A 26,864-nucleotide genomic window follows, 5' to 3' on the forward strand; every position below is an offset into this window, starting at 1 on the left:
ACAAGCCTTCACTAGACCCCTGTACAGCTGTATAATGAGGTCCAGGCTTTATAGTGAAGGGACAGGAGTGAGGGCCTGTGCCCAGGAGCTACAGTCTGAGGAAAGGGCTAAAAATCCTTCACTAGACCCCTGTACAGCTGTACAATGAGGCCCAGGCTTTATAGTGAAGGGACAGGAGTGAGGGCCTGTGCCCAGGAGCTACAGTCTGAGGAAAGGGCTAAAAAGCCTTCACTAGACCCCTGTACAGCTGTATAATGAGGCCCAGGCTTTATAGTGAAGGGACAGGAGTGAGGGCCTGTGCCCAGGAGCTACAGTCTGAGGAAAGGGCTAAAAAGCCTTCACTAGACCCCTGTACAGCTGTATAATGAGGCCCGGCTTTATAGTGAAGGGACAGGAGTGAGGGCCTGTTCCCCGGAACTACAGTCTGAGGAAAGGGCTAAAAAGCCTTCACTAGTCCCCTGTACAGCTGTATAATGAGGCCCAGGCTTTATAGTGAAGGGACAGGAGTGAGGGCCTGTTCCCAGGAGCTACAGTCTGAGGAAAGGGCTAAAAAGCCTTCACTAGACCCCTGTACAGCTGTGTAATGAGGCTCAGGCTTTATAGTGAAGGGACAGGAGTGAGGGCCTGATCCCAGGAGCTTCAGTCTGAGGAAAGGGCTTAAAAGCCCTCACTAGACCCCTGTACAGCTGTATAATGAGGCCCAGGCTTTATAGTGAAGGGACAGGAGTGAGGGCCTGATCCCAGGAGCTACAGTCTGAGGAAAGGAGTAAAGAGCCTTCACTAGACCCCTGTACAGCTGTATAATGAGGCCCAGGCTTTATAGTGAAGGGACAGGAGTGAGGGTCTGTTCCCAGGAGCTACAGACTGAGGAAAGGGCTAAAAAGCCTTCACTAGACCCCTGTACAGCTGCATAATGAGGCCAAGGCTTTACAGTGAAGAGACAGGAGTGAGGGCCTGTTCCCCGGAACTACAGTCTGAGGAAAGGACTAAAAAGCCTTCACTAGACCCCTGTACAGCTGTATAATGAGGCCCAGGCTTTATAGTGAAGGGACAGGAGTGAGGGCCTGTGCCCAGGAGCTACAGTCTGAGGAAAGGGCTAAAAAGCCTTCACTAGACCCCTGTACAGCTGTATAATGAGGCCCAGGCTTTATAGTGAAGGGACAGGAGTGAGGGCCTGTGCCCAGGAGCTACAGTCTGAGGAAAGGGCTAAAAAGCCTTCACTAGACCCCTGTACAGCTGTATAATGAGGCCCAGGCTTTATAGTGAAGGGACAGGAGTGAGGGTCTGTGCCTAGGAGCTACAGTCTGAGGAAAGGGCTAAAAAGCCTTCACTAGTCCCCTGTACAGTTGTATAATGAGGTCCAGGCTTTATAGTGAAGGGACAGGAGTGAGGGCCTGTGCCCAGGAGCTACAGTCTGAGGAAAGGGCTAAAAAGCCTTCACTAGACCCCTGTACAGCTGTATAATGAGACTCAGGCTTTATAGTGAAGGGACAGGAGTGAGGGCCTGTGCCCAGGAGCTACAGTCTGAGGAAAGGGCTAAAAAGCCTTCACTAGACCCCTGTACAGCTGTATAATGAGGCCCAGGCTTTATAGTGAAGGGACAGGAGTGAGGGTCTGTGCCTAGGAGCTACAGTCTGAGGAAAGGGCTAAAAAGCCTTCACTAGTCCCCTGTACAGTTGTATAATGAGGTCCAGGCTTTATAGTGAAGGGACAGGAGTGAGGGCCTGTGCCCAGGAGCTACAGTCTGAGGAAAGGGCTAAAAAGCCTTCACTAGACCCCTGTACAGCTGTATAACGAGGCCCAGGCTTTATAGTGAAGGGACAGGAGTGAGGGCCTGTGCCCAGGAGCTACAGTCTGAGGAAAGGGCTAAAAAGCCTTCACTAGACCCCTGTACAGCTGTATAATGAGGCCCAGGCTTTATAGTGAAGGGACAGGAGTGAGGGTCTGTGCCCAGGAGCTACAGTCTGAGGAAAGGGCTAAAAAGCCTTCACTAGTCCCCTGTACAGTTGTATAATGAGGTCCAGGCTTTATAGTGAAGGGACAGGAGTGAGGGCCTGTGCCCAGGAGCTACAGTCTGAGGAAAGGGCTAAAAAGCCTTCACTAGACCCCTGTACAGCTGTATAATGAGACTCAGGCTTTATAGTGAAGGGACAGGAGTGAGGGCCTGTGCCCAGGAGCTACATTCTGAGGAAAGGGCTAAAAAGCTTTCACTAGACCCCTGTACAGCTGTATAATGAGGCCCAGGCTTTATAGTGAAGGGACAGGAGTGAGGGCCTGTGCCAAGGAGCTACAGTCTGAGGAAAGGGCTAAAAAGCCTTCACTAGACCCCTGTACAGCTGTATAATGAGGCCCAGGCTTTATAGTGAAGGGACAGGAGGGAGAAAAGTGGGGAAAGGAGGAAGAAGAGCCGGACTGCCCATCACTAACCTGCAGAGCCGCACTCCACATATATGGCCACTCTGTGCACAGGACCTGTGATGATGTCACAGGAGGGGAGGAGTCAGGGGTCACATGATCTCCGGAGTGCAGACCTCCATGGAGCCTTCTCCTCAGTCAGTGACATTCCCGCCATTATTTGCCCCTCACTACTGGCACAATTACCCCGCGCCGCCTTCTCTACACAGTGTTATGTGTGGAATGTAACGTGTGATTTCTCTGGAGGGAAATAGACCCCACACATGAGGGAATTATCCCTAGTTACCGGCCGTCTACTATATGGCGGCATATGATTGTGCTATCGACTCCACACCAGGAGCTAAAATGCCCAAATCTCTAATGTAACCGCTATAAGAGAAGATATAACAAATTTCCCCTAAACTCACACAGCGGAGGAGGCCTCACTTGGAGCAATGTGACTCGCGCACAGAAAATCTATTCCCGGTTCTGTGATAAGTTATCGGCCGACAGGAAGAAGAAAGGTCTGAATTACTGCCCAGACTGGAGGAGAAACTGCAGGAGTTAGAATTGGCCAATCAGCGCTCTTCACCCCTATACTTATCTACACAAATACAAGATATGAAATGACAATTAGACGCCATTCTCACCACCAGAACGGAGAGGCGCTAACTTGGAGTAAAGCCGCGTTTTATCACCATGCCAATAAGCCTAATAAGATGCCGCTCGTAAGCTCAGAATGAGAGAGTCACTGCATATAATCTCCTCTATAAAAGACCCTAAGGGTCAGACCTCAGCCCACCCCGATGTCATGTATAGCACTTATAATGAATACTCCCAGAGTTTGTATTCGCCCCACAATCACCCCCCTCACTACTGGAGTCATTCCTTCACACACTACATCTACCTAACCTGACTGAGTCCGCGGCACAACAACTCCATTTACACATCTCTGAGGAGGAAATAGTTTCACCAATCAAAAAACTAAAAAGAGGAAAGGCCCCGGGGCCGGATGGTCTTACAGCAATATATGATAAAAAATGCAGCGATGTGCTGACACCACATATAAAAACCTCTGTAATTCACTACTAAATGGCTCACAGCTGCCCCCTGAGTTCTACGTGGCGCATGTAACCGTAATCCCTAATCCTAAGAAAGATCATCTCACAACAAATTATAGACCTATATCCCTCTTATACATTGACTTCAAAATCTTTACATCCATTGTGACTAACAGGATCAATAAAATCCTCCCTCACCTCATCCATCGTGATCAGGTTGGTTTTATACCAGCGCGACAGGCCCCAGATAATATTAGGAGAGTGTTAAATATTATTCATACAACTAACCTACAGCGAAAGCGACTTCTCCTGCTTGCATTAGATACTGAGAGGGCTTTCGATTCGGCGTCCTGGACATATCTCTTTACGGTTCTATCTGAAGTCGGATTCTCCCCTAAACTTATAAAGTGCCTCCAATTGTTATATGATAGCCCTATCGCTTATGTAAAACTCCCGTCACCACATCCCCCTCCAATTAATATTCAGAGGGTACCAGGCAGGGCTGTCCTCTATCTCCGGATCTTTTTGCACTTGCAATGGAACCCATTGTGGAAGCAATAAGGAGAGATCAGAATATCCTGGGCCCTGAGAATATGGGAGACCAATATAAAGTCAGCCTCTTTGCGGATGATCTCCTGCTCTCATGCTGTCTGTCTATGAAGGGCATACAGTGCATCACCCAGCTTTGCACATAGACTTGCCTCTGCACCTAGCATTCACATGGTATGTCCATCCACCCAGCTCTCCTGCTCTCCTGCTGTCTGTCTATGAAGGGCACACAGTGCATCACCCAGCTTTGCACATAGACTTGCCTCTGCACCTAGCATTCACATGGTATGCCTTTCAGCTAACCCCAGCTTACCCCAGTGTTATTTATGACCTTGTTTGCTCTGGCTTGATCATATGCATCTGGTCCACTCTTAATTGTCTGACCAAGAAGAGTAGAGACCACTCCTCTCTGCTTCACACCTGACTGCACTTAGTTGTACATATATTGCAGAGCACAAGTCTGCATAAAGACTTCAGTCTGCAGTGTGATTTCCTATAAGTGTGTTCTAGAAGTGTGAAGATTAATTTAAGAATTAAAACCAGAATTGAACCAGAAGGGAACTGAAGGTAACTGTACACAGTCACTGTAAACAATGTTTCTGCTTGTTTTCACCCCTATAATCCTTCACTTTCTGCTAATTCCCCTAATCCCTACTCCTAGTAAGGAACTGTTCATCTCTTCTTCAATCCTCCCCATCCACCTCACCTCCGCCTCAAAACTGTTCCTTAACATACAATCCTCTGTCTCCAAACACAGACAGCCCCCTCATGCCCTCTCCTGCTCCCACCTGCTAACACTTTCTCTGCTCCTTCTCACTGCTGGTGATATCTCCCCAAATCCTGGTCCTCCTCACCACATTCCCACAGTCATTTCTACCTCCCATCCACGCTCTATCACAACCTTCCGTAACCTCTCCAACCTTATACCCATTCACCCAGCCCCTGCTTCCCCAGTCCCACTAACAGGAGCTCTGTGGAACGCTCGCTCTGTCTGCAACAAGCTTTCCTACATCCATGATCTTTTTGTTACTACCAAACTTTCCTTCCTCGCCATCACCGAAACCTGGCTCACCCCTTCTGACACAGCCTCTCCTGCTGCACTTTCATATGGTGGCTTCCACCTTTCTCACACCCCCCGCCCCAGCAGCAAACATGGTGGAGGAGTTGGTTTTCTCCTGTCAGATACCTGCTCCTTCACCCCAATCCCACTGCCACCCTCTGTTACCCTCCCTTCCTTTGAGGTGCACTCTGTGCGCATCTACTCCCCCTCCAACCTCCAACTGGCTGTCATCTACCGCCCCCCAGGGCCAGCCACCACCTTCTTTGACCACTTCACCACCTGGTTACTTCATTTCCTTTCCACGGACATCCCTACTATCATCATGGGCGACTTCAACATCCCCATTGACACTTCCCTCTCAGCTGCCACTAAACTCCTATCTCTCACTTCCTCCTTCGGCCTCACTCAATGGTCTTCTACAGCCACCCACAAAGATGGCCACACACTGGACCTCATCTTCACCCGCCTCTGCTCCCTATCTAACCTCTCTAACTCACCTCTTCCTCTCTCTGACCACAACCTTCTCACATTCTCTTCCCTCTTCACTCCATGTCTACAATCCCCACCCCACAAACTCTCACACCCTCGCAGAAATCTTAAACACCTTGACCTACACTCATTCTCTGAATCCCTTCTCCCTCTCACAGATATAAGTTCCTTACACAATGCGGATGACGCTGCCGCTCTATATAACACCACAATAGCTGTAGCTTTGGAATCCGCTGCCCCACTTACACATACCAAAGCTCGCAAAATCAACAGACAGCCCTGGCACACCAGCCTGACCAAAGAGCTGAGGCGAGCTTCCAGGGCTGCTGAGCGCAGATGGAAAAGATCCCACTCCAACGAGCACTTCATCGCATTCAAACAGTCCCTCACTACTTTCAAGACCACACTCGCCACAGCTAAACAAACCTACTTCTCATCTCTCATATCCTCCCTGTCTCACAACCCTAAACAGTTATTCAACACCTTCAATTCTCTCTTCCGCCCCCCAGCACCTCCTCCCTCCCCACTCATCTCAGCTGAAGACTTTGCCTCATTTTTCAAGCAGAAGATTGATAACATCAGAGAAAGTTTTGGTCAACAACCCCCAGAACCCTTCCTCCCGACTTCCCAGCCCTCCACCTTCAAAACCAACTTCTTCACCATTACAGAAGATCGACTCTCCACTCTACTCTCAAGATCACATCTCACCACCTGTGCACTCGACCCGATCCCATCCCACTTCATACCAAACCTCACCACAGTCTTCATCCCAACCCTAACCCATCTCTTCAACCTATCACTAACAACTGGTGTTTTCCCCTCAAGCTTTAAACATGCCTCCATCACACCTATCCTCAAAAAGCCCTCTCTTGACCTATCCTCTGTATCTAGCTATCGCCCTATATCACTTCTCCCCTACGCCTCCAAGCTACTGGAACAACACGTCTACCTTGAACTGTCCTCCCATCTCTCTTCTTGCTCCCTCTTCGACCGCTTACAATCTGGCTTCCGGTCACACCACTCCACTGAAACTGCCCTTACTAAGGTCACCAATGACCTCTTAACCGCCAAGAGCAAGCGACACTACTCTGTCCTCCTCCTCCTGGACCTGTCGGCTGCCTTTGACACAGTGGACCATTCCCTATTATTACAGACCCTCTCATCCCTCGGCATCACAGACTTGGCCCTATCCTGGATCTCATCATACCTAACAGACCGGACATTCAGCGTCTCCCACTCACACACCACCTCCTCACCTCGCCCCCTATCTGTCGGAGTCCCACAAGGTTCAGTCCTTGGGCCCCTGCTGTTCTCTATTTACACCTTTGGCCTGGGACAGCTCATAGAATCTCATGGCTTTCAGTATCATCTCTACACTGATGACACACAGATCTACATCTCTGGACCAGATATCACCTCCCTACTAACCAGAATCCCTCAATGTCTGTCCACTATTTCATCCTTCTTCTCCGCTAGATTTCTGAAACTCAACATGGACAAAACAGAATTCATCATCTTTCCACCATCTCACGTGACCCCCCCTACGAACCTATCAATTACAGTAAATGACTGCCCACTCTCCCCAGTCCCACAAGCTTGCTGCCTCGGAGTAATCCTTGATGCTAATCTCTCCTTCAAACCACATATCCAAGCCCTTTCCACTTCCTGCCGACTTCAACTCAAAAATATTTCACGAATCCGTTCATTCCTCACCCAAGAATCTGCAAAAACCCTAGTCCATGCCCTCATCATCTCTCGCCTTGACTACTGCAACCTCCTGCTCTGTGGCCTCCCCTCAAACACTCTCGCACCCCTCCAATCTATTCTAAACTCTGCTGCCTGACTAATCTACCTGTCCCCCCGCTATTCCCCAGCATCTCCCCTCTGTCAATCCCTTCACTGGCTCCCAATTGCCCAGAGACTCCATTACAAAACCCTAACCATGACATACAAAGCCATCCACAACCTGTCTCCTCCATACATCTGTGACCTCGTCTCCCGGTACTTTCCTGCACGCAACCTCCGATCTTCACAAGATCTCCTTCTCTACTCCCCTCTTATCTCCTCTTCCCACAATCGCATACAAGATTTCTCTCGCGCATCACCCCTACTCTGGAACTCTCTACCACAACATATCAGACTCTCACCTACCATCGAAACCTTCAAAAAGAGCCTGAAGACCCACCTCTTCCGACAAGCCTACAACCTGCAGTAACCACTGATCGACCAAACCGCTGCACGACCTGCTCTACCCTCGCCTACTGTATTATCACCCATCCCTTGTAGATTGTGAGCCCTCGCGGGCAGGGTCCTCTCTCCTCCTGTACCAGTTATGACTTGTATTGTTTAAGATTATTGTACTTGTTTTTATGTATACCCCTCCTTACATGTAAAGCGCCATGGAATAAATGGCGCTATAACAATAAATAATAATAATAATAATAATAACACTACACTCCCTCACTTGTTTTCCCTCCTTCACGATTTTGAGAAGATCTCAGGGTTAAAAATTAACATTGATAAACCCGAAGCATTATTTGTAAATTTTCCTAAGACAGAGCAAACTAATATAGCCTCCCATTTTGGGTTTACAGACAAAGAACATTATCTAACATATCTGGGTATCAACTTAACAGCCAACAGGTCACCTCTGTTTAGGTGGAATTACTCTCCACTGATCCAAAACTTCCAGAGGGACCTGGATAGATGGGCTTCCTCAAAGTTACCCTGGCTCGGCAGAATACATGCATTAAAAATGGTGTCACTGCCTCGCTTCTTATATCTATTTAGGTCCCTCCCAATTATGGTACCAGACAGAACGTTCACTCAGTTAAGGTACTGTCACACTTAGCGATGTACCAGCGATCCCGACCAGCAATATGACGCGGTCAGGATCGCTGGTACATCGCTAAGTGGTCGCTAGTGAGCTGCCACACAGGCAGATCTCACTAGCGACATCGCTGGGGACGGGGATCGCTACTTACCTGTCACACCAGGCGATCCTGCGTCCTCCCGCCCGGCTCCACGCGTCGCTTGTCCTCACAGCAGGAAGCGCCACAGGAAGCTGATGACGAGAAACAGTCCTGAATGTTCTCGCGCGATCAGCGATAATCAGCGGGGGAGCGGGTCGTAGGTAAGTATCAGACACAGAGATATCGCTAGCAATATCGCTATAACGTCACTAGTTATAGCGATATTGCTAGCGATATCTCTTAGTGTGACATGCCCTTTACACTCTATGATGTCTAAGTTTCTTTGGCTCGGAAAACAACCCAGAATTGTGCAAAAACTGTTGTTCCATCACAGAAAAGAAGGTGGTTTATCCCTCCCTAATTTTACACTTTATTACAAGTCGGCACAGATTGCTCCATTAATAAGTGTGTGTTCATATCCCAATAGTCCGAGATGGGTTATTCTGGAATCATTTCTCTCCCAACCATTCTCTTTATCAGGCCTAATGTGGACCACAGACCGACTTCCACGGGGGTTAATGAATGTGGCTCCTTTTACAGTCCACTTGTTGCTTCTTTGGAGTAAAGTCCGGTTTAAATATAACTTACAATCAAGCCCTTCTCCCCTGACAGCTATATTACAAAACCCCATGTTCCCGCCAGGCTTTGAGCCACAATTTTTTTCTTGGTGGAAGCTGAAAGGTATTCATGTACTTAAACATTTGTGTTCCCCATTTAATATCTTACTTGACAGAAAGGAATTTGTTCAAACATTTGACCCTCCAGTTAGGGAGGTAATGCGACTGAACCAGATCTTCCACTTTGCAAAGCAGATCCTCCCGAGCGGTACTACTCTCAGGGCAATGAGTTTTGAAAATTAATGTCTAAATGACCCTTTGGGCAGGGGAACGATCTCATTGATCTACTATGCTATACATTCTCCACAAGATGATAAAAAATTGAAGTATATGTTACAGTGGGATGAGGATCTGGGGTTTGAACAGTCAATTGATGAATGGTATCGTAGCTGTGACACCCTATCATGAGGTAGTCACCAGACTTCCCTTGTGGAGACCTCCTTAAAACTATTGCACAGAGTTTATTATGTACCGGAAAAATTCACAGTATTTTTCCTAAAATCTCGGGAGACTGTTTTAGGGGCTGTGGAATATCTGGTGACATGAGACATATTTGGTGGTCTTGTACGGTGGTTTCTGGGCTTTGGGAGAAGGTGAAGCGTCTGATAGCACAGATGTATGGTGGACCGGTTGATCTGGAACCTTCTAACCTTTTACTGGGAACCAGGCCTTACCGGCTTCCAAAAATCTTTCAGAAGCTACTAAACTACTTATGTATGGCCACTAAATCCACATTGCGGCAAAGTGGAAGTCGCCCTCACTGCCAATATCTATGGTGAAAGAGAAGATGAGCGACATTATGTTATTCTCATTTGTGGCCCCAGCGTTTCTTGTAGAATAAATCCCTTTCTCACACAGTCCTGTAGTAATGACTTTGTTCTCACGTTTTGTAGGAGGGTTCATCTGACTCCATCTTATGTTATCAGTATAAGTGCGAGAGATGAGAGACCGACGACCGCAGTTTTACCGTGTGTGTCCGGCGTCAGTTCTACAGTGTGAGAGATGCGGGGTCTGTGACCGAACCTGGGGGTATACGGGTGTATACAGCATACACAGAGGGGTCTGTGACTGAAGCTGGGGGTATACGGGTGTATACAGTGTACACAGGGGTCTGTTATCGAAGCTTGGGATATACGGGTGTATACAGCGTACACAGGGGGGTCCGTGACCAAAGCTGGGGGTAATAGAACAAACTGACGGCACATCTAGAACTAGTCTGAATAGGTGCATACCAAAAAGCAACTTACATATTAAATTAGAAAATGGTAGCACACCAAATATGAAATATGTGAAATACAAATAGCAAAAAAAAGCTGGGGGTATACAGATGTATACAGCGTACACAGGGGTCTGCAACCGAACCTGGTGGTATACGGGTGTATACAGTGTACACAGGGGTCTGCGACCAAAACTGGGGATATATAGGTGTAGAGTGAACACAGGGGGCTGTGACCAAATCTGGGGGTATACGGTGTATACAGCGTACACAGAGGGGTCTGCGACCGAAGCTGGGGGTATACGGGTGTATACAGCATACACAGAGGGGTCTGTGACCGAAGCTGGGGGTATACGGGTGTATACAGCGTACACAGAGGGGTCTGCGACCGAAACTGGGGGTATACGGGTGTGTACAGCATATGCAGGGGGGTCTGTGACTGAGGCTGGGGGTATACGGGTGTATACAGCATACACACAGGGTTCTGAGACTGAAGCTGGGGGTATACAGGTGAATACAGTATACACAGGGGTCTGCGACTGAAGTTGGGGGTATATGGATGTATAGAGTGTACACAGGGGTCTGCGACCAAAACTGGGGATAAACAGGTGTATACAGTGAACACAGAGGTCTGTGACCGAAGCTGGGGGTATACGGGTGTACACAGCGTACACAGAGCAGTCTGCGACCGAAGCTGGGGGTATACGGGTGTATACAGCGTAAAGAGAGGGGTCTGTGATCGAAGCTGGGGATATACTGGTGTACAGTCATATGTTAAAGTTTGGGCACCCCTATTAATGTTAACCTTTTTTCTTTATAACAATTTTGGTTTTTGCAACAGCTATTTCAGTTTCATATATCTAATAACTGATGGACTCAGTTATATTTCTGGATTCAAATGAGGTTTATTGTACTAACAGAAAATGTGCAATCTGCATTTAAACAAAATTTGACCAGTGCAAAAGTATGGGCACCCTTATCATTTTCTTGATTTGAACACTCCTAACTAATTTTTACTGACTTCCTGAAGCACTAAATTGGTTTTGTAACCTCATTGAGCTTTGAACTTCATAGCCAGGTGTATCCAATCATGAGAAAAGTTATTTAAGGTGGCCACTTGCAAGTAGTTCTCCTATTTGATTCTCCTATGAAGAGTGGCATCATGGGCTCCTCAAAACAACTCTCAAATGATCTGAAAACAAAGATTATTCAACATAGCTTTTCAGGAGAAGGATACAAAAAGTTGTCTCAGAGATTTAACCTGTCAGTTTCCACTGTGAGGAACATAGTAAGGAAATGGAAGAACACAGGTACAGTTCTTGTTAAGCCTAGAAGTGGCAGGCCAAGAAAAATATCAGAAAGGCAGAGAAGAAGAATGGTGAGAACAGTCAAGGACAATCCACAGACCACCTCCAAAGACCTGCAGCATCATCTTGCTGCAGATGGTGTCACTGTGCATCGGTCAACAATACAGTGCACTTTGCACAAGGAGAAGTGTTATGATAGAGTCACCGTAGGAGGAAGACACAAAAATAGAAGCTACGTCCAGAAAACCAGAGAAGTTGGCAGACCCCTGAACCTATCAACACAACTAGCAGTAGCCGTGGGGGGTTCCTACGGAGCCCTAGACCCCTCGATCACAGCCGAAGAGATAAATAGCCTAAAGACAGAAAAGGAAATCTAAACTGCCCCAGAGCAGACCCCAAAGCAAAACGCAGCCCCCCACAAATAATGACGGTGAAGCAAGAAGAAAGAACACAACACAGACAGAAAGATAGACTGAGCAAAGACGGGGCCCAAGCTAACTAGATAGGAAAGGACAGGAAGGCTGCTGTCTGCAATCCGTGAAAAACGCTATGAAAATAAGAGCCAACAGACTGACAGTGAAAAAGGCCCTGAAGACTCTAGGCTTCAAAAAGCTATGTCAGTACTCAGGAATATTCTGAAGACAGAGCAACCGGCAAAAGGAGATTCAGCTCACCCCAGCAGGGAGTGGCAGAATCCAGAAAAGCAAGGCAAACAAAAAGAAAACACAAATGCTAAAAGGCAAAGCAGAAAACTTAGCTTTAGAGGAGCAGGAATCAGACTGGTTTCCTAGAAGTCCACAGAAAAATCACCCGCAGGGCAGAAGGGCGTCGGCAGCCTTATATCCAGTCCGTGACTCCACTCAGCCAGTCATCATCATTAGACTCAGGTGCCTGATAATCAGGCTCACTACCTTCCTTCACCAGAATAGGGAGTTCACCAGACCTCAGTGACGAAGGGGAAAATGAACTCACAACAGTACCTCCCCCTTGAGGAGGGGTCACCGAACCCTCAACCACGCCACCAGGGCGATCAGGGTGAGCCCGATGAAAGGCACGCACCAATCTTTTGGCATGAATATCAGAGGCAGAGACCCAGGAATTATCCTCCTGACCATAACCCTTCCACTTAACCAAAAACTGGAGTCTCCGTCTAGCCAGACGGGAATCCAGTATTTTCTCTACCTCATATTCCATGTTACCTTCAACCAATACAGGGTCCGGAGGTGCCACCCCAGGAACAACTGGTTCAACAAACCTCTTCAACAAGGACTTATGGAACACATTATGGATTTTAAATGTGACAGGGAGAGCCAAACGAAAAGAGACCGGATTAATAATCTCCAAAATCTTGTAGGGTCCAATAAATCTAGGCTTAAACTTAGGAGAAGCCACCTTCATAGCAATATTTTTTGATGATAACCACACCATATCACCAATCTTAAACTGGGGACCAATGGTCCTATGTCGATTGGAAAACCGCTGGGCCTTTTCCTGGGAGAGAGATAACTTATCCACCACTTGGTCCCAGATTTGGTGCATTCTCTCCACCACAGTGTCAACACTTGGGCAGGCAGAAGGCTCCACCTGCCCTGAAGAAAATCGAGGATGAAACCCAAAGTAACAAAAAAAAGGTGACATCAAAGTGGCAGAACTAGCTCTATTATTTAAAGAAAATTCGGCCAAGGGCAAAAATGAAACCCAATCATCCTGATCAGCAGAAATAAAACATCTCAAATACGACTCCAAGGTCTGGTTTGTTCTCTCTGTCTGCCCATTGGTCTGAGGGTGAAAAGCAGAGGAGAAGGACAACTGAATTCCCAGTTTGGAACAGAAAGTCCTCCAAAATCTAGACACAAACTGAACTCCTCTGTCAGATACAATGTTCTCAGGAATCCCGTGCAAGCGAACCACCTGTTGCAAAAACAGGGGCACCAACTCAGAGGAAGACGGCAACTTAGGGAGTGGTACAAGATGAACCATCTTAGAGAACCTATCACAAATCACCCAAATAACAGATATTCTTTGAGAGACCGGCATATCAGAGATGAAATCCATTGAAATATGGGTCCATGGCCTCCTGGGGACCGGCAAAGGCATCAACAACCCACTAGAGCGAGAACAAGATTTAGACCAGGAGCAAGTCCCACAGGACTGCACAAAATTCCTGACATCATGAGACAAGGTGGGCCACCAAAAAGAGCGACTCACCAGATCTCTAGTACCAAAAATACCTGGATGACCAGCCAATGCAGAGCAATGAACTTCAGACATCACTCTCTTAGAATCATAGAATCGTAGAGTTGGAAGGGACCTCCTGGGCCATCTGGTCCAACCCCCTGCTCAAAGCAGGATTCGCTAAATCATCCCAGTCAGATGTCTGTCCAGCCTCTGTTTGAAGACTTCCATTGAAGGAGAACTCACCACTTCTCGTGGCAGCCTGTTCCACTCATTGATCACTCTAACTGTCAAAAAGTTTTTTCTAATATCTAATTTGTGTCTCCTCCGCTTCAGTTTCATCCCATTGCTTCTAGTCTTTCCTTGTGCAAATGAGAATAAAGTGGATCCTTCTACAATGTGACAGCCCTTTAGATATTTGTAGACAGCTATTAAGTCTCCTCTCAGTCTTCTCTTTTGCAAACTAAACATTCCCAAATCCTGCAACCTTTCCTCATAAGACAGGGTTTGCAGACCGGTCACCATTCTGGTCGCTCTTTTCTGAACTTGCTCCAGTTTGTTGATGTCTTTTTTAAAATGTGGTGCCCAAAACTGGAGACAATATTCCAGATGAGGTCTGACCAAAGAGGAGTAGAGGGAAATAATGACTTCACGTGATCTAGACTGTATGCTTCTGTTAATACATCCTAGAATTGCATTTGCCTTTTTGCTGCTGCATCACACTGTTACATAGTAACATAGTAACATAGTAACATAGTTATTAAGGTTGAAGGGAGACTTTAAGTCCATCTAGTTCAACCCATATCCTATCCTAACTTGCCCTAACATGTTGATCCAGAGGAAGGCAAAAAAAACCCATGTGGCAACAGTAGGCTTCACATTGGGGAAAAAAATTCCTTCCCGACTCCACATACGGCAATCAGACTATCTCCCTGGATCAACGCAATATTAAGGAGACTAGTGTATATACCCTGTAATATTATACTTTTCAAGAAAGGCATCCAGTCCCTTCTTAAATTTTAGTAGTGAATCACTCATTACAACATCATATGGCAGAGAGTTCCATAGTCTCACTGCTCTTACAGTAAAGAATCCGCGTCTGTGAGTATGCTTAAACCTTCTTTCCTCCAGACATAAAGGATGCCCCCTTGTCCCCGTCACAGGTCTAAGAGTATATGTTGACTCATATTCAGTCTGTGATCTATTAGTATACCCAAGTGTTGTGAGTTCATTTTCCCCTTCACTACTGAGGCCCGAGGAACTCCCTCTTCTGGTAAATAAAGGTAGTGAGCCTGATTATCAAACACCTGAGTCTGATGATGATGACTGGCTGAGTGGAGTCACTGACTGGATATAAGGCTGCCGACGCCCTTCTGCCCTGCGGGTGATTTCTCTGTGGGATCCTTGGAGACCAGTCTGAATTCCTGCTCCTCTAAAGCTAAGTTTTCTGCTCGGCTTTTTGCATTTGTGCTTAGACTTTGTTTTGCTTTGTTTTTCTGGATTTCTGCCATTCCCTGCTGGGGTGTGCTGAATTCCTTTAGCTCTGTCTTCTGAAAATACCTGAGTGCTGATTTAGTTTTTGAAGCCTAGCTGCTTCAGGGTCTTTTTCATATCAGCTTGTTGGCTTATGTCTTTGATAGGGTTTTGGCAGATTGCAGACAGCAACCTTCCTTTCCTGTACTGTTTAGCTAGCTTGGGCCCCATCGTTTGCTCAGCCTATCTTTCTATCTGTGTGAGTGTTTTTTCATCTTGCTTCACCGTCATTATATGGTGGGGGCTGCCTTTTGCTTTGGGGTCTGCTCTGGGGCAGTTTAGATTTCCTTTTCTGTCTTTGAGCTATTTAGCGCTCCGGCTGTGATCGAGGGGTCTGGGGCATCGTGGGAGCTAGTTGTGTTGATAGGTTCAGGGGTCTGCAATCTGATAGTTACCAACTTCTCTGGTTTTCTGGACGTAGCTTCTATTTTTGTGTCTGCCTCCTACGGTGACTCAATCATAACACCCAAGTCTTTTTCACATGTGCTGTCACTTAGCCCTATTCCTCCCATTCTATATATGCTTTTTTCATTTTTATTGCCCAGATATAGTACTTTGCATTTCTCCCTGTTAAAAACCATTCTGTTAGTTGCTGCCCACTTCTCCAGTTTATTTAAATCTTTTTGAATCCTCTCTCTCTCTTCTCTAGTATTAGCTAACCCTCCTAGCTTTATGTCATCAGCAAATTTAATCAGTTTACCCTCAATTCCTTCATCTAAATCATTGATAAAGATGTTGAATAATACAGGGCCCAGGACAGAGCTCTGTGGTACCCCACTTGAGACATTCTTCCAACTGGATGTGCAGCCATTTACGACCACTCTTTGGGTCCGATCACTAAGCCAGTTATGAATCCACCTAACAGTTGCCTTGTCCATTCCATACTTAGTCATTTTTTCAATAAGGATTGTATGAGAGACTTTGTCAAATGCTTTGCTGAAGTCAAGATATACTATATCTACAGCATTTCCCTGATCCACCCAATCAGTGATACCGTCATAGAAGGAAATTAAGTTAGTCTGACATGACTTATTAGTTACAAACCCATGCTGACTCTGTTTAATCACTTCATTCTTATCCAGGTATTGACATACATGTTGTTTAATAATTTGTTCAAAGATCTTTCCTGGTATAGAAGTCAGACTCACCGGCCTATAGTTGCCTGGGTCCACCTTCTTCCCCTTTTTGAAGATAGGAACAACATTTGCTCTTCTCCAGTCTTCTGGCACTTCTCCTGTTCTCCAAGAATTTTCAAAGATTATGGAGAGGGGTTCAAAAATTTCTTCTGCTATCTCCTTAAGTACTCTGGGGTGTAATTCATCTGGACCTGGAGACTTGAATTCATTTAGGTTAGCTAAGTGTTTCCTCACTATCTTTCTGTTTATAGATATCCTGGATTCTTCTATTCCCTAATAGGACAGTGAATAACAGTTGATGTTACATTTCCTTTCTGAGAGAAAACAGATGCAAAATAGGAATTTAAAAGTTCAGCCTTCTCAACATCCTGTCTTACCATTTCATCATTTTCATCCTGTAAAAATCCTATAGCATCTTTGACTTTTCTTTTACTTTTGACATATACCCAAAATCCTTTATTATTGCTTTTGACATCTCTTGCAAGCCTCAATTCATTTTCAGCTTTAGATAATCTGATTTGTGCCCTGCAGGTTCTGCAGACAGCATTATATTCTTCTTTAGATATGCCTCTCTCTTTCCATTTTATAAACATTTTTTTCTTCCTTTTTAGCATGTGCTTAAGTTCTGTGTTCATCCATCCTGGTTTCCTTAAATGCTTCCTATTCTTCCCTCTTTACGGAATTGTTAACAACTGTGCTTTGAGAATTTCATTTTTCAAGATTTCCCATCCTTCCTGGACATTTTTGTCTTTAAGGATATCCAGCCATTGGATCCCTCCAATTCTCTTTCTGAATCCCTTAAAATCTGCCTTTCTGAAATCTAACCTTGACGTCTGAGTCTTCACAGGTCTTCCGCCTCTAGTTATCCAAAATTCTAAAATAGCATGGTCGCTACCTCCTAGGGTCCCAGCCACTTTTACCTCCTCAACCATTTCCTCCCTGTTTATAAGGATTAGATCCAAGGTAGCAGTTCCCCTTGTTTTCTCCCTTACCTTTTGGAAGATAAAGTTGTCAGCAAGAGAGGATAAGAATTTCCTTGACCTGTTAGTTTTGCCTGAGAGAAATTCCCAATAAATGTCTGGATAGTTGAAATCTCCCATGACAACTATGTCATATTTTTTGGAGAACTTGTCCATTTTTTTTTTTTGGAGAACTTGGCCAGTTCTTCTTCCACTCGTCAGGAACATACAACTTTCCACTGGGACAACGCTCAGGTTTGTCCTCCTGGAACTCTTGCAGAGCAAGTCTCAAATCAGGCGAGATGGCAGAAAGAACTACCCCTTCGTCTAAGATGGTAGCAGGCTTGGTCACCACAGGAGAATCAGCAAAGAAGCTCCTAGAGAGGGCGTCTGCCTTGACATTCATAGTTCCAGGAAGAAAAGAGACCACAAAATCAAAACGTGTAAAAAACAAGGTCCACCTAGCCTGTCTAGGGTTCAAGCGTTTAGCCGACTCTAGGTAAATCAAATTCTTGTGGTCAGTGAGGACCACAACTTGATGTTTAGCTCCCTCCAACCAATGTCTCCACTCCTCAAATGCCCATTTCATTGCCAACAGTTCCCGATTCCCCACATCATAGTTACGTTCAGATGGAGAGAACTTTCGGGAAAAGAAAGCACAGGGATTCATTTTAGATGTTACAGGATCCTTTTGGGACAAAACAGCTCCTGCACCAATCTCAGAAGCATCCACCTCTACCTGGAACGGGAGTGAGACATCAGGTTGCCGCCAAACCGGGGCGGAGGTAAATCTTCGCTTCAGCTCCTGAAAGGAAGCAACAGCCTCCGGAGACCAATTCAACACATCAGCACCATTCTTAGTCAGATCAGTCAATGGCTTGGCAATACTAGAAAATTTAGCTATAAATTTCCGATAAAAATTAGCAAAACCCAAAAACTTCTGGAGGGCCTTCTAAGAAGTGGGCTGAACCCAATCATAAATGGCCTGTACCTTGGCCGGGTCCATTTCAATAGTTAATGGAGACAAAATAAATCCCAAAAATGAAATCCTCTGTACTCCAAAATGGCATTTCGATCCTTTGACATACAGGGACTTCTCCCTCAAGATCTGGAACACAGTCCGAATATGTTCCACATGAGAATCCCAATCCTTGGAGAAGATCAAAATATCATCCAGATAGATAATCAAATTTATCGACAAAGTCTCGGAAAATATCGTTCATGAAGCACTGGAAGACAGAAGGGGCATTAGTGAGCCCAAAAGGCATCACCAGGTACTCAAAATGTCCCTCCGGAGTATTAAACGCCGTCTTCCATTCATCCCCCTGCTTAATGCGGATAAGATTATAAGCCCCCCTGAGGTCAAGCTTGGTAAACCAGCAAGCACCTCTAACTCTAGAGAATAGATCCAAAATCAGGGGTAACGGATACTGATATTTAATAGTAATTTTGTTGAGGGCACGATAATCAACACAAGGCCTTAAAGAACCATCCTTTTTGGCTACAAAAAAAAACCCGGCACCTAAGGGTGAAGAGGATGGTCTAATATGACCCTTCTCCAACGCCTCCTTAATATAGGACCGCATAGCCTCGTGCTCGGGTACAGATAAATTGAAGAGCCGACCCTTGGGAAATTTACACCCCGGGCTCAGTTCAATTGCACAGTCATAACTCCTATGAGGAGGCAAGGACGCAGACTCATTCTCACTAAATACATCATAAAAGTCCGCCAAATAGTCAGGAACATCATGCGACTGAGGAGAGGTGGAAAAAACCGGAGCCTCACTACAGGCACACCGACAACCCCAACTCACCACAGACACAGATTTCCAATCCAAGACTGGATTATGAATTTGCAACCAGGGAAACCCCAGAACAACGGCATCATGCAGACCATGTAACACCAAAAATCTGCAATTTTCTTGATGGTCTGGGGCGACCCACATGACCACCTGGGTCCAAAACTGAGGTTTATTTTTCGCCAAAGGAGTAGCATCAGTCCCCCTCAAAGGGATAGGCATCTGCAGAGGTGTCATCGGAAATCCACAACGTTTAGCAAAATCCAAGTCCATTAGGTTTAGCGCTGCTCCCGAATCCACAAAAGCCTTGGTGGAAAATGTGGACAGGGAGCAGATCAGAGTAATTGCCAGAAGAAACTTAGGTTGAACACCACCAACAGAAAACGTGTGTGCAAAGCGTTTCTCTCGTTTAGGACAAACAGAAATAATATGCGAGGCATCTCCACAGAAAAAACACAGCTTATTACGCCTTCTGAACTCCTGACGTTGCGCCTTAGACAAAACTCTATCACATTGCATAGGTTCAGACGTCTGTTCTACCGGTGGCAACACCTCTCGTGCAATCCTGCGTTCGCGTAAACGCCGATCAACCTGAATGGCTAATGACATAGAATCGTCCAGACCAGAGGGAACAGGAAATCCCACCATAGTATCTTTTACGGCTTCTGACAAGCCCTTCCGAAAAAGAGCAGCCAAGGCATTATCATCCCAGGTAGTAAGGACCGCCCACTTTCGGAACTTTTGACAGTACAACTCTGCAGAATCTCGACCCTGGTTCAATGCCAACAGGGTCTTTTCAGCCTGATCAATAGCATTAGGTTCGTCATACAACAACCCCAAGGCTTGAAAGAATGCGTTCACATTAGTCAGAATAGGATCATCTGGTTTCAAAGAAAACGCCCAATCCTGGGGATCGCCACGCAGCGAAGAGATGACAATTTTAACCTGCTGCGTGGAGCACCCTGACGAGTTAGGCTTCAAGGCAAAAAATAATTTACAATTATTTTTGAAATTCAAAAATTTAGACCGATCCCAAAAAATACATCAGGTGTAGGAATCTTTGGTTCAGCAGCATGTGAATGAGCAAGGTAGGCGGAAATTCCCCGCACTTCCGCAGCGAGCTGCTCCACACGATCAGACAATTGCTTTATCTCCATTGAGAGAAAAAAAAAATTCCCCCTACGGCCTCAGAGATATAGAGGAAAAAATATACACCCTTTTTTTTTTTTTTTTACAATTCTTTCCTGCTATTGAGTACCCTAGGATCTGCGGTATGGCGGGTGATTCTGTTATGATAGAGTCACCGTAGGAGGCAGACACAAAAATAGAAGCTATGTCCAGAAAACCAGAGAAGTTGGCAACTATCAGATTGCAGACCCCTGAACCTATCAACACAACTAGCAGTAGCCGTGGGGGGTTCCTACGGAGCCCTAGACCCCTCGATCACAGCCGGAGAGATAAATAGCCTAAAGACAGAAAAGGAAATCTAAACTGCCCCAGAGCAGACGCCAAAGCAAAATGCAGCCCCCCACAAATAATGACGGTGAAGCAAGAAGAAAGAACACAACACAGACAGAAAGATAGACTGAGCAAAGACGGGGCCCAAGCTAACTAGATAGGAAAGGACAGGAAGGCTGCTGTCTGCAATCCGTGAAAAACCCTATGAAAGTAAGAGCCAACAGACTGACAGTGAAAAAGGCCCTGAAGACGCTAGGCTTCAAAAAGCTATGTCAGTACTCAGGAATATTCTGAAGACAGAGAAACCGGCAAAAGGAGATTCAGCTCACTCCAGCAGGAATGGCAGAATCCAGAAAAGCAAGGCAAACAAAAACAAAACACAAATGCTAAAAGGCAAAGCAGAAAACTTAGCTTTAGAGGAGCAGGAATCAGACTGGTTTCCTAGAAGTCCACAGAGAAATCACCCGCAGGGGAGAAGGGCGCCGGCAGCCTTATATCCAGTCCGTGACTCCACTCAGCCAGTCATCATCATTAGACTCAGGTGCCTGATAATCAGGCTCACTACCTTCCTTCACCAGAATAGGGAGTTCACCAGACCTCAGTGACGAAGGGGAAAATGAACTCACAACAGAGAAGCTGTATGGGAGAGTGATGCGAAGGAAGCCGTTTCTGCCAGCACGCCACAAACAGAGTCGCCTGAGGTCTGCTAAAGCACATTGGGACAAGCCAGTTACATTTTGGAAGAAGGTCCTGTGGACTGATGAAACAAAGATTGAGATGTGTGGTCATACAAAAAGGCGTTATGCATGGAGGCTAAAAAACACAGCATTCCAAGAAAAACACTTGCTATCCACAGTAAAATTTGGTGGAGGTTCCATCATGCTTTGGGGCTGTGTGGCCAATGCTGGCACTGGGAATCTTGTTAAAGTTGAGGGTCGCATGGATTCAACTCAGTATCAGCAGATTCTTGACAATAATGTGCAAGAATCAGTGACGAAGTTGAAGTTACGCAGGGGATGGATATTTCAGCAAGACAATGATCCAAAACACCGCTCCAAATCTACTCAGGCATTCATGCAGAGGAACAATTACAATGTTCTGGAATGGCCATCCCAGTCCCCAGACCTGAATATCATTGAACATCTGTGGGATGATTTGAAGCGGGCTGTCCATACTCGGTGACCATCAAACTTAGCTGAACTGGAATTGTTTTGTAAACAGGAATGGTCACAAATACCTTCATCCAGGAACTCATTAATAGATACAGGAAGCGACTAGAGGCTGTTATTTTTGCAAAAGGAGGATCTACGAAATATTAATGTCACTTTTATGTTGAGGTGCCCATACTTTTGCACCAGTCAAATTTTGTTTAAATGCAGATTGCATATTTTCTGTTAGTACAATAAACCTCATTTGAATCCAGAAATATAACTGAGTCCATCAGTTATTAGATATATGAAACTGAAATAACTGTTGCAAAAACCAAAGTTGTTATAAAGAAAAAAGGTTAACATTAACAGGGGTGCCCAAACTTTAACATGACTGTATACAGCAAAATCACAGGGTTCTGAGACTGAAGCTGGGGGTATATAGGTGTATACAGTGTGCACAGGGGTCTGCGACCAAAGCTGGGGGTATACAGTGTACACAGAGGGGTCCACACAAACACAGCTCCGCTCCGTACACCTCGTACACACACGGCTCCGCTCCGCACACCTCGTACACACACGGCTCCGCTCCGCACACCTCGTACACACAGGGCTCCGCTCCGTACACCTCGTACACACACGGCTCCGCTCCGTACACCTCGTACACACAGGGCTCCGCTCCGTACACCTCGTACACACACAGCTCCGCTCCGTACACCTCATACACACACGGCTCTGCTCCGTACACCTCGTACACACAGGGCTCCGCTCCATACACCTCGTACACACAGGGCTCCGCTCCATACACCTCGTACACACAGGGCTCCGCTCCGTACACACACGGCTCCGCTCCGTACACCTCGTACACACAGGGCTCTGCTCCGTACACCTCGTACACACGCGGCTCCGCTCCGTACACCTCGTACACACACGGCTCCTCTCCGTACACCTCGTACACACACGGCTCCTCTCCGTACACCTCGTACACACATGGCTCCGCTCCGTACACCTCGTACACACACGGCTCCGCTCCGTACACCTCGCACACACACGGCTCCTCTCCGTACACCTCGCACACACGCGGCTCCGCTCCGTACATCTCGTACACACGCGGCTCCGCTCCGTACACCTCGTACACACACGGCTCCTCTCCGAACACCTCGTACACGCATGGCTCTGCTCCGTACACCTCGTACACACAGGGCTCCGCTCCGTACACCTCGTACACACAGGGCTCCGCTCCATACACCTCGTACACACAGGGCTCCGCTCCGTACACACACGGCTCCGCTCCGTACACCTCGTACACACAGGGCTCCGCTCCGTACACCTCGTACACACGCGGCTCCGCTCCGTACACCTCGTACACACACGGCTCCTCTCCGTACACCTCGTACACACACGGCTCCTCTCCGTACACCTCGTACACACATGGCTCTGCTCCGTACACCTCGTACACACACGGCTCCGCTCCGTACACCTCGCACACACACGGCTCCTCTCCGTACACCTCGCACACACGCGGCTCCGCTCCGTACATCTCGTACACACGCGGCTCCGTTCCGTACACCTCGTACACACACGGCTCCTCTCCGAACACCTCGTACACACACGGCTCCGCTCCGTACACACACGGCTCCTCTCCGTACACCTCGTACACACACGGCTCTGCTCCGTACACCTCGTACACACACGGCTCCGCTCCGTACACCTCGTACACACAGGGCTCCGCTCCATACACCTCGTACACACAGGGCTCCGCTCCATACACCTCATACACAGGGCTCCGCTCCGTACACCTCGTACACACACGGCTCCGCTCCGTACACCTCGTACACACACGGCTCCGCTCCGTACACCTCGTACACACGCGGCTCCTCTCCGTACACCTCGTACACACACGGCTCCTCTCCGTACACCTTGTACACACAGGGCTCCGCTCCGTACACCTCGTACACACACGGCTCCGCTCTGTACACCTCGTACACACACGGCTCCGCTCCGTACACCTCGTACACACACGGCTCCGCTCCGTGCACCTCGTACACACACGGCTCCGCTCTGTACACCTCGTACACACAGGGCTCCTCTCCGTACACCTCGTACACACAGGGCTCCGCTCCGTACACCTCGTACACACACAGCTCCTCTCCGTACACCTCTTACACACAGGGCTCCGCTCCGCACACCTCGTACACACACGGCTCCGCTCCGTGCACCTCGTACACACGCGGCTCCGCACCGTACACCTCGTACACACACGGCTCCTCTCCGTACACCTCGTACACACACGGCTCCGCTCCGTACACCTCGTACACACACGGCTCCTCTCCGTACACCTCGTACACACGCGGCTCCGCTCCGTACACCTCGCACACACGCGGCTCCTCTCCGTACACCTCGCACACACGCGGCTCCGCTCCGTACACCTCGTACACACGTGGCTCCGCTCCGTACACCTCGTACACACACGGCTCCTCTCCGTACACCTCGTACACACACGGCTCCTCTCCGTACACCTCGTAGACACACGGCTCCGCTCCGTACACCTCGTACACACACGGCTCCGCTCCGTACACCTCGCACACACACGGCTCCTCTCCGTACACCTCGCACACACGCGGCTCCGCTCCGTACATCTCGTACACACGCTGCTCCGCTCCGTACACCTCGTACACACACGGCTCCTCTCCGTACACCTCTTACACACAGGCCTCCGCTCCGTACACCTCGTACACACAGGGCTCCGCTCCGTACACCTCGTACACACAGGGCTCCGCTCCGTACACCTCGTACACACGCGGCTCCGCTCCGTACACCTCGTACACACACGGCTCCTCTCCGTACACCTCGTACACACACGGCTCCTCTCCGTACACCTCGTACACACACGGCTCCGCTCCGTACACCTCGTACACACACGGCTCCGCTCCGTACACCTCGCACACACGCGGCTCCTCTCCGTACACCTCGCACACACGCGGCTCCGCTCCGTACATCTCGTACACACGCGGCTCCGCTCCGTACACCTCGTACACACACGGCTCCTCTCCGAACACCTCGTACACACACGGCTCCTCTCCGTACACCTCGTACACACACGGCTCCGCTCCGTACACCTCGTACACACACGGCTCCTCTCCGTACACCTCGTACACACACGGCTCCTCTCCGTACACCTCGTACACACACGGCTCCGCTCCGTACACCTCGTACACACACGGCTCCTCTCCGTACACCTCGTACACACGCGGCTCCGCTCCGTACACCTCGCACACACGCGGCTCCTCTCCGTACACCTCGCACACACGCGGCTCCGCTCCGTACACCTCGTACACACGTGGCTCCGCTCCGTACACCTCGTACACACACGGCTCCTCTCCGTACACCTCGTACACACACGGCTCCTCTCCGTACACCTCGTAGACACACGGCTCCGCTCCGTACACCTCGTACACACACGGCTCCGCTCCGTACACCTCGCACACACACGGCTCCTCTCCGTACACCTCGCACACACGCGGCTCCGCTCCGTACATCTCGTACACACGCTGCTCCGCTCCGTACACCTCGTACACACACGGCTCCTCTCCGTACACCTCTTACACACAGGCCTCCGCTCCGTACACCTCGTACACACAGGGCTCCGCTCCGTACACCTCGTACACACAGGGCTCCGCTCCGTACACCTCGTACACACGCGGCTCCGCTCCGTACACCTCGTACACACACGGCTCCTCTCCGTACACCTCGTACACACACGGCTCCTCTCCGTACACCTCGTACACACACGGCTCCGCTCCGTACACCTCGTACACACACGGCTCCGCTCCGTACACCTCGCACACACGCGGCTCCTCTCCGTACACCTCGCACACACGCGGCTCCGCTCCGTACATCTCGTACACACGCGGCTCCGCTCCGTACACCTCGTACACACACGGCTCCTCTCCGAACACCTCGTACACACACGGCTCCTCTCCGTACACCTCGTACACACACGGCTCCGCTCCGTACACCTCGTACACACACGGCTCCTCTCCGTACACCTCGTACACACACGGCTCCTCTCCGTACACCTCGTACACACACGGCTCCGCTCCGTACACCTCGTACACACACGGCTCCGCTCCGTACACCTCGCACACACGCGGCTCCTCTCCGTACACCTCGCACACACGCGGCTCCGCTCCGTACATCTCGTACACACGCGGCTCCGCTCCGTACACCTCGTACACACACGGCTCCTCTCCGAACACCTCGTACACACACGGCTCCTCTCCGTACACCTCGTACACACACGGCTCCGCTCCGTACACCTCGTACACACACGGCTCCGCTCCGTACAGCTCGTACACACGCGGCTCCGCTCCGTACACCTCGTACACACACGGCTCCGCTCCGTACACCTCGTACACACACGGCTCCGCTCCGTACACCTCGTACACACACGGCTCCGCTCCGTACACCTCGTACACACACGGCTCCCCTCCGTACACCTCGTACACACACGGCTCCGCTCCGTACACCTCGTACACACACGGCTCCTCTCCGAACACCTCGTACACACACGGCTCCTCTCCGTACACCTCGTACACACACGGCTCCGCTCCGTACACCTCGTACACACACGGCTCCGCTCCGTACAGCTCGTACACACGCGGCTCCGCTCCGTACACCTCGTACACACACGGCTCCGCTCCGTACACCTCGTACACACACGGCTCCGCTCCGTACACCTCGTACACACACGGCTCCTCTCCGTACACCTCGTACACACACGGCTCCGCTCCGTACACCTCGTACACACACGGCTCCGCTCCGTACACCTCGTACACACACGGCTCCGCTCCGTACACCTCATACACACACGGCTCTGCTCCGTACACCTCGTACACACACGGCTCCGCTCCGTACACCTCGTACACACACGGCTCCGCTCCGTACACCTTGTACACACGGGGCTCCGCTCCGTACACCTCGTTCACACA

At 48.7% G+C, this 26,864-nt stretch overlaps 1 protein-coding gene across 1 annotated transcript in view; it reads left to right on the plus strand.

Annotated features, from left to right (window-relative positions):
- LOC141047188 (uncharacterized) overlaps positions 1-26,864 on the plus strand; it is a 40,754-nt gene that overhangs the window by 4,771 nt on the left and 9,119 nt on the right. The gene's annotated exons all lie outside the window — the stretch shown is intronic.

This window comes from Dendrobates tinctorius, unplaced genomic scaffold (assembly GCF_039654945.1).
Source record: "Dendrobates tinctorius isolate UK_male_01 unplaced genomic scaffold, ASM3965494v1 ptg000126l, whole genome shotgun sequence".
NCBI classification, from domain to species: Eukaryota; Metazoa; Chordata; class Amphibia; order Anura; family Dendrobatidae; genus Dendrobates; species Dendrobates tinctorius.